Source organism: Eleutherodactylus coqui, chromosome 12, assembly GCF_035609145.1.
Source record: "Eleutherodactylus coqui strain aEleCoq1 chromosome 12, aEleCoq1.hap1, whole genome shotgun sequence".
Taxonomy (NCBI): Eukaryota; Metazoa; Chordata; class Amphibia; order Anura; family Eleutherodactylidae; genus Eleutherodactylus; species Eleutherodactylus coqui.
The window spans coordinates 36,141,687-36,151,640 of NC_089848.1; the positions used below are offsets into that span (position 1 = coordinate 36,141,687).

Genomic DNA, 9,954 nt, shown 5'->3' on the forward strand with positions numbered 1-9,954 from the left:
GAATATAAAATGTCAGCGGTTCGCCTTGCAATACGGTAAGCGGCTCCTAAAGAGCATCTTAAGCTCTTCTGCTACAACACTTCCCTGTTGTCAGGTAAGCTGACCAGCAATAAGGGCCCCTGCGCGGGGGTACAGGACGCACGCTGCGCAGGACGCTGAGAGTGAGCATGCTGCGATTTATTTCTCTTACGTATCGATAAGCAGTGTCTACACACCGGTGTGCAGGAAACAATGAAAGCCCATTGACTGTATTCACCGTGCATCATACATCCACGCAACACACGACTGACACCACCACCGTCATGGACATGAGCCCGACGGACACCACCACCGTCATGGACATGAGCCCGACGGACACCACCACCGTCATGGACATGAGCCCGACGGACACCACCACCGTCATGGACATGAGCCCGACGGACACCACCACCGTCATGGACATGAGCCCGACGGACACCACCACCGTCATGGACATGAGCCCGACGGACACCACCACCGTCATGGACATGAGCCCGACGGACACCACCACCGTCATGGACATGAGCCCGACGGACACCACCACCGTCATGGACATGAGCCCGACGGACACCACCACCGTCATGGACATGAGCCCGACGGACACCACCACCGTCATGGACATGAGCCCGACGGACACCACCACCGTCATGGACATGAGCCCGACGGACACCACCACCGTCATGCACATGAGCCCGACGGACACCACCACCGTCATGCACATGAGCCCGACGGACACCACCACCGTCATGCACATGAGCCCGACGGACACCACCACCGTCATGCACATGAGCCCGACGGACACCACCACCGTCATGCACATGAGCCCGACGGACACCACCACCGTCATGGACATGAGCCCGACGGACACCACCACCGTCATGGACATGAGCCCGACGGACACCACCACCGTCATGGACATGAGCCCGACGGACACCACCACCGTCATGGACATGAGCCCGACGGACACCACCACCGTCATGGACATGAGCCCGACGGACACCACCACCGTCATGGACATGAGCCCGACGGACACCACCACCGTCATGGACATGAGCCCGACGGACACCACCACCGTCATGGACATGAGCCCGACGGACACCACCACCGTCATGGACATGAGCCCTACAGACACCACCACCGTCATGGACAGGAGCCCGACGGACACCACCACCGTCATGGACATGAGCCCTACAGACACCACCACCGTCATGGACACGAGCCCGACGGACACCACCACCATCATGGACACGAGCCCGACGGACACCACCACCATCATGGACACGAGCCCGACGGACACCACCACCATCATGGACACGAGCCCGACGGACACCACCACCATCATGGACATGAGCCCGACGGACACCACCACCATCATGGACATGAGCCCGACGGACACCACCACCATCATGGACATGAGCCCGACGGACACCACCACCATCATGGACACGAGCCCGACGGACACCACCACCATCATGGACATGAGCCCCAAGTCATGGAATACAACATATTTGGAATCAGCGTTGAGTCTTTTTCTCATCCCCAGGATTCCAGAGGCCCTTTTTGCCAATAAAGCCATACAAGGGTTTTTTATTGCAGCCAGAGTTCAGTTTTTTTTCACCACAGCATGCATGTAACATAGATCAAAGGCAATGTCCTTGAGTTTGTTTTAAACATGCTAATCTTGGGGAAAGTGTTTAGGATATTTAAATTAAATAAATAACATTCTCCATGATCTAAAATAATACATAAGCTGATACCTGCCACTCCTGGGTCCCTGCAGCTCCGGGTCTCCTCAGAGACATAATGCTTACAGGCTGCAGCAGCCCATTTACAGGACACAGGCTGCTGCAGCATGTAACATATAGGCCTGGCAGGACCAAGCTGAGATGTGGCAATTGCATGGACCTGGAGGAGGAGAATCTAAAAGCCCATTTACACGGAGTGATGATCGCTCAAACGACAGTTTGAGTGACAGCTTTGAGCGATCATTTTGCATCAACTATTAAGTAGCTACTTAGTAGCTATTTAGTGTCCAAATGAAGCCTTAGCTGAAAGCAGTTAATAGCCCGAGGGCTCTTATCTGCATTCAGCTCCTTTGTTCTCCGACGGGTAACAATGCTATCAACACTACCTGCGGAGAACTCAGCGTGCGGTCCTGATAAGACCACACAACGATTTTTAGGATGGCCTAAATTTATCAGTTAGCAGTGCACGCAACAATTACAATTAATGGCTCAATCGCTTTTAGCAAATTTTGAGCGATCACCACTCTGTAAATGGGCCTTAAGCTTGTTTTTTTTCCAGGTTTTGAAATTTTTACTTAAAAAAATAATAATCTCGTACAAACACTTTATGGGAATGGGGGGAAAAAAGCTATTCCACAATTGTGCATTTTTAGGCCCTAGCCATGCAGTATAACATACGGTGCTTTAGTATTGTATGAGATGATACAGTTAGGAAATACTAACTACTTTACCATTTCGTAATGTTTATTAAAGGGGCTGTCGGATTTCTTTTAAAACATGGCAGAAAGGAGATAAGGGTGCAGAATACAAGACAAAAACAAACCCTTCCTTAAATTTTTTAAAAGGGAACGCATCACATTTTTCTAATTAAAACCAGTCTGGAAACTGTTTGCCCAATCGGTTCTTATTCTCAGATTGTATATATTATTTTTCCTATTGTCTGTACTTGACTATTAGGGCAGCTATCTTGCCAGGACTGCTTAACAGCATTTAGACAACCTCTAATTCTAAAAAACATTGTACTTTTTACTGCTGCAGTTATTTTTTGAAATGTGAACTTTACTGAACAACTTTCCACCCCCATTACGAGATTTTTTTCTTTGCATCTCAGGCTGCCTGCACACACGTGACCCTGCGTACCAGTCAGCCATCTTTTTCTGTACTGTGGATGGTCCAGACAGCTCGCCATCAGACATGTGCAGCACAGATTTTTCCGAGCAGTCGTTATTAATTGCCGAAGGGCTGCAGGCCGGACGGTTTCCATTGACTTCAATAGAAGCCGTCCGCGCAGAATCCGCTGAGAAATAGATCATGCTGCGACTTTTCCAGGGTAAATAATCCCAATTTTGATAGCGCCTGTGGGTATTCCAGTCCTCCCATTCCGTTAATTAATTTAGTTGCCCTTCCTGGAACCCCCTCAAGCACTGCTACATCTCTCCTGAGCAGTGGAGTCCAGAACTGTACACAGTATTCCATGTGAGGCCTGACTAGTGCCTTATATAGGAATAATGCTCCCGTCCCTCACCCCTATACCTCTCAATCCCTTCAGTAGCAGTCCCGGAAATTTCCTGCGACGAGCTCAACTGCCAATAGTGATATAGCCCAGAAAATTGCCGGGCCACGTTTCACTATTGGACATAGCTGTGGCATTGTGTTCCGCCTGCACAGTCCCAGAGAACAGTGCAGGACTTCTGCCGGCAACTGCCCGCTACTTTTTTTTTTTTAACTCCTGCACTGTTTACACGTTGCCACAGAGACAATCGGCTTGTCAGAAGCCAGCCGATGGTCCCCGTAGCAGGGAGAGCTGGTGATAGTGTGTCAGATGATAGCCGGGCACAAGCTCTTACAGTGGAAAACGGAGAAAACCTCTGATCTCCTTGTTTAACCCTTCACATGCCACAGTCTGTGCAACCGCAACATGTTAAGGGCTGACAGAGAGAGGGGGCTCCCTCTGTCACCATCAGACCACCTGCAATGTGATCAGGGGTCCTGATGGGTCTCTGTGGCACCCAGAGGCATGAATATAGCCTTCGGGTCTGCCAGCTAAATTAGGCTATGACGCTCAACCTGTCTAATACTCTGCTAAGCCTCAGCATAGCAGAGTATTAGAAGAATAAAAAAGTATTATGCAAATCCCCTAGAGGGACACAAATTTTAAAAAAGCAAAATTATAAAACAAAGCCAAAGTCCCACCTTTCTCCCTTTGTAAAAAATTAAATCAAAAATTACAAATGTGGTATCCCTGCGTCGTAATAACGCAGAGAATGAAGTTAGTATATTATTTAATCTGCAGGGTGCACTGAAAGGAAAAAAAAAAAAAAATTTAAACGTGGCAAAAATAGCTTATTTAGCCTATTTCATCATACAAAAAGAGGAACAGAAAGCGATGAAAATGCTGCATGGATCAACAAATGGTACTAATAAAAAGTACAACTCCTGCAAAATAAGAACCCTTACACAGCTCCGTTGATAAAAAAAAAATTTAATTGCTAGGTGTCAAATGCAGCGATTAAAAAAACATTTTTTTTGAAGTGTAAAAAGTAACGAAAAATGAAAAAAAACAAAACTATTACAATCTGGTATTGGCATAATCGTACCAGCCTGTAGAATTACTTTAATATATTATTTATACTGCTTAGAGAATGCAGTGAAAAATAAAAATAAACATGCCAGAATTACTGATTTTGTTAATCTTGACACTAGAAAAAAAATGGAATAAAAAGTGATCAAAATTTTACATGTTCCTAAAAATTAGATAAAATGAAGACTGGAGTTCATCTCACAATCAACACGGCCGTCTAGAGCTCTGGCAATGGGAAATAACATTAATACGGCTCTTGGAATGTGGCGACACAAAAGCAAACCTTCAAGAAAAAAAAAATGTTTTAAATGTACAAAAATAGCAAAACAAAAAAACAAACTGTATAAACTTGGTATCACCGGAATCGTGCGACTCAGAATAACGTTATCACATTATTTATTCTGCGCACTGAACGCTGTAAAAAGGAAATCTAAAAAACAAAAATGGCAGAATTTATTTTTCCCCAATCTCCCAACAAATTATTATAAACGTTATGCAATACATTATATCTACCCAATAATTATGCGAAGTACAACTTGTCCCGCAAAAAACAAGCCTTCAAATGGCCGGGTCACTGGAAAAATGAAAAGGTTAAGGCTCTTGGAACGCGACTGCAAAATTAGTTTAAATTACATGATTGGTCCATTTAAAAAACCTGCCCTGGGGGGGGGGGGGGGGGGGGGGGGGTGGGGTCTGACAGGGTGGTAAGAAACCCACCACTGAAGGGGTTAATGCACCCCAAGACTTTATTAGCCTTTGCAGCAGCTGCCTGGCATTGGTCACTCCAGTTTAGTCTACAATCCACTAGTACCCCCAGGTCTTTTTCCATATCACTTTTCCCTAGCAGTACCCCATTTAGTGTATATCGGGGACATCCGTTTCTCCTGCCCATGTGCAGAACCTTACATTTATCCACATTGAACTTCATTTGCCATTTTTCTGCCCAAGCCCCCAGCTTATCTCGGTCCGTTTGTAGCCGCACGTTGTCCTCTGTTGCATTAATTATATTGTATAATTTTGTGTCATCTGCAAATATTGATATTTTACTGTGCAGCCCCTCTATCAGGTCATTGATAAATATATTGAACAGAGTGGGGCCCAATACTGAACCCTGTGGCCCCCCCTAGCGGTGGCCCAGAGTATGAACCATTTATTACCACCCTCTGCTTTCTATCAGTTATTTACCCAGATACACACGTTTTCACCCAATCCGAGCTGTCTGATTTTATATATCAGCCTATTATGCAGCACGGTGTTAAATGCTTTAGAGCACAGGTGTCAAACACAAGGCCCGCTGCCTCATTTTGTGTGGCCCGCCGGCTGTGCAGTAAGTTCCCTCACCTCCGTGCTGCTGTCGGTAGGCGATCTTTTCTCGGCTTGTACTGTCTAGTGCCAACGATAATAGAGGAGTGCCGATAGACTGACAACGGCCGCAGAGGAGGGAAGAAGACTGCAGAGAACATGAGGACACCGAGGAGGAGCAACTGCAGGGTGAGAGCCTGGTCAGTGCTGACCTCCCCTCACCGGCCCTTCCTCTGTTCATGGCTGCAGACCTGGGTGACATCAGGGGCCCAAGACGGACTGAGAGCAGCCAGTACACCTGCCAGTGGGACCATATTGGATGCAGGCAAGTATAAAAATGTGTAGAAAAATGCAGAAGTGTCAGTGTGCATCTGTGATGTGTGCGCCCGATAGTGTGCGTCTGTGGTATATATATTATATATAAAATTTATATATTAGTGTGCGCCACTGGCAACTATGGGGGACCTTATTGCCCATCAGGCCGCTGTGGGGTTCACTTTTACTATACAGTCTTACAATTAGAATCGGCCCTTTGAAGGCAACCTTGCAGAAAGTCGCGAGCGCACAGACCCGTCACAGCTACCGGTGGTGGTGAATGATAACAGGATGGGCACTAGTGCTGGTAGAGGAAGAAATGTGGGCAACGGGCTTAATACAGATGAGGGGGGGGGGGGGGGGGGATGGTGGGGAGCCCTGCTAATGGGGCAAATCTTATACATGAGTGGTAGAATAACCCACCTACTCAGAGCTGCCCCATCAGTGCACTGGCGATGATTAACCCTTCACTCATCTTCATGCATAAAAGGACGTAAGAATGCGGTGGTCAATAAGGCAAGTGATGTAAACCAGAGCTAGCCATAATGGGAAGGGAGCAAGCATGGTTTATTATATGCCATTTTATATAAACTACAGTTTACATTGTGAGATCCCAGATCACGCACCCACTTGACCCGAGCAGCAGACACCCACCACTGTATGGAATGGAGTTCCTTCAGCTTCCAGTATGTTACCTGAAATTTCCCCAAACACAGTATCATATCATGCTGCGCTAATTTGTAAAGGATTTTGTGCCAGATCTGCCGCGGAGGCTCCGAAGTGAGACTTGGTACTGATGTAAAGATGGTCTTATAAGGGTCTACACCTACATATTTATATATACATTTCTGTATTACATATATACGATAATATCGGGCACTGCCTGAGGCTTCCGGGGGCCCAAGAGCTGTCCAAAATGCTCATATTAGCCAAGATTATAAGGGATAGAGGGGCGGATAGTCACGGGGTCTTCCTTGCTGCACTCCTCCTACCATAGAATGCTGCTGGACTGTGAAGGAGCGCAGGTGGCTGCAGTTGGGAACTCCAAAGTAGAGAGGTAACAAAGGCCGCCCCGCTCATGGGGTGTTCAAATGGGTATTAAATGCTCAGTTTGATGTGCTGGGGCCTTACTCTGTACCCACATGTGGCATCAAGGCTGAACGGCCTATGGAAACGCTACAGGGGGACAAACTGCAGCACACATTGACCTGATTTTAAATTCTCACCATGTGATATTCTTACAGAGAACAATCACAATTTCGGGAATGTTCACAGGTCCCATATGTAGTTAATTCATCGGGTATTGTAGAGAGGGGTCCCGCAGCACACCTAGTAGATGCACATTAGTGCAGAGGTTCAATCGATACTATGTAGTTAATTGGCAGTGGCCAGATCTGCACCTAATGCTGAGGATTTGGGTGGAATTTTGCCATAGGTTTTACGTGTGTTTGCACACCTGTAAAACACTGACATGTGAACACCCCATAGGCAACCAATGGTTCTAATAGGTGAGAGTTTGTGCGCACTTATGTACAAACACTCATCTGAATCCACCCTAATTCTGCAGCAAATAATCGACACGCTGGTTAGTAAAAGGATGACGACTCCCTGTTCTATCCTAAGCGTAGCCATCTTGTATGCCTCTTTCATACATTGTCATTTAGAATCCTAGAATGGTAGAGTTGGAAGGGACCTCCGGGGTCACCAGGTCCAACACCCTGCTCAGGGCAGGATCACTAAATCATCCCAGACTGATGTCTGTCCAGCCTTTGTTAAAAGCGGTTCTGACACGAATAAGGTTTTTATGCTTTAGCAGCCATTGCTCCCTGGTCTGCCTAATGGACACAGGGAACCCACGATTAATGGCTGCTAGAGCATAAAAATCTTACACTTACCTTTTTTCCTGTTGCTGTGGAGCAGGGGTCATCTCCCAGCAGGCTCTTCTTCCTCCGATGAGCCACCTCCCTCCAGGAATCTGCGCATGCGCAGAAGACAGGTGCCCTCTGACCGGAGTCAGGACAAGCCGCCTCTCCACTGCGCATGCGCAGCACTCGGGAGTTCAGCCAGGACAGACGGGCCGCCCACAGCAAGCACTGTTCGTGATGTGGCGCCTGTCCGTTCACCTCGGAAGTGGCTGACGGACGGAGCAGAGCAGGAAGCCGTCATTTTAACTGCTCCAGCTCTGCTTCTAGAAGCCACAGAAGATGCCCGACGGAGGGGACATGCCTGTCGATCAGTCCGGGCCAGGCAAGGTAAGTAAAAAAAAATTTTTCTCTTCATGTCAGAACCCCTTTAAACACTTCCCCATTGAAGGAGAACTCCCCGCCTCCCATGGTAACCTGTTCCCCTCATTGATCCCCCTCACTGTCTAATATCTAATCTGTGGCTCCTCCCTCTCAGTTTCATCCCATTGCTTCTAGTCTTTCCTTGTGCAGATGAGAATAGGGCTGATCCCTCTGCACTGTGACAGCCCTTCAGATATTTGTAGACCGCTATTAAGTCTCCTTTCAGCCTTCTCTTCTGCTAAACATTCCCAGATCCTTTAACAGTTCCTCATAGGACATGATTTGCAGACCGCTCACCATCTTGGTAACGCTTCTCTGAACTTGCTCCAGTTTGTTTAGGTCTTTTTTCTTTTTTTTTTTTTTTAAGTGGGGTGCCCAGAACTGGACACAGTATTCCAGATGAGGTCTGACTAAGGAAAAGTAGAGGGGGATAATGACCCCACGTGATCTAGACTCTATGTTTCTCTTAATATATCCCAGAATTGTGTTTGCCTTTTTGACAGCTGCATCACATTGTTGACTCATGTTCAGTCTATGATCTGTTAGTATACCAAAGTTTTTCACATGTGCTGCTGCTCAACCCAATTCCTCCCATTCTGTATGTGCTTTTTTTATTTTTCTTGCCCAGATGTAGGACTTTGAATTTCTCCTTGTTAAATACCATTCTGTTAGTCACCGTCCACTGTTCAAGCTTTTTTAGATCTTGTTTGTTACAAACCCATGCTGGCTCTAGTTAATTACTCCATTTTTATCCAAGTACTTGCATACATGCTGTTTAATAATTTTTTCAAAGCTCTTTCTTGGTATAGAAGTCAGGCTCACAGGCTTGTAGTTTCCTGGATCCAACTTCTTCCCTTTTTTGAAGATTGGAAAAGGGCAAATGTTATCCCTATCTTCTGGGACTTCTGTTCTCCAGAATTTTTCAAAGATTATGGCGAGTGGTTAAGCAATTACCTCTGCTGCTTCCTTTAGTATGCTAGGATGTAATTCATCTGGCCTTGAGACTTGAATTCATGTAAGTTAGCTAAGTGTTTCCTCACCATCTCTCTGCTTACAGATAGCACAGGGAAGATCAGCTGATGTTCCATCTACTTTCTGAGAGAAAACAGATACAAAATAGGAATTTAAAAGTTTGGCCTTCTCAATACCATTCTTAAGCAATTCACCATTTTCATCTTTGACGTACCCACAAAATCCTTTAATGCTTTTGGCCTCTGATGCAAGCCGCAATTCATTATTAGTTTTAGCTTTTCTGACACTTGCCCTCCAGTTTCTGCAGACCGCATTATATTCTTTAGATATTTCCCCCTCTTTCCATTTGATACACACAAGTCAAAAAGGAAGAAAAATATGTTTAAGTTCTGTGTTCATCCATCTTGGTCTCTTTAAATGCTTCCCATTCTTCCTTTTAGGGATTATTCTCAAAGCAGAATTGTTAACCTCATTTCGCAATATTGCCCAACCTTCTTGGACATTTGTCCTTAAGAACATCCAGCCATTAGATTCTTCCTATCCTCTGAGTTCATTAACATCTGCCTTTCTGAAATCCAACCTCGAGTTAAGAGTTTTCTCAGGTTTTCCTCCCTTTATGCAAAATTCAAGGATATCATGATCACTGCCTCCTAAAGACCCAGCCAGCCTTACTTCCTCAGCCATTTCCTCCCTGTTGGTAAGAATTAGGTCCAAGATAGCAGATCCCCTTGTTTTA

General features: G+C 46.2%; 1 protein-coding gene across 3 annotated transcripts in view; it reads right to left on the bottom strand.

Moving 5' to 3' along the window:
• Positions 1-9,954, bottom strand: part of TRIO (trio Rho guanine nucleotide exchange factor) — a 259,897-nt gene that overhangs the window by 248,467 nt on the left and 1,476 nt on the right. The gene's annotated exons all lie outside the window — the stretch shown is intronic.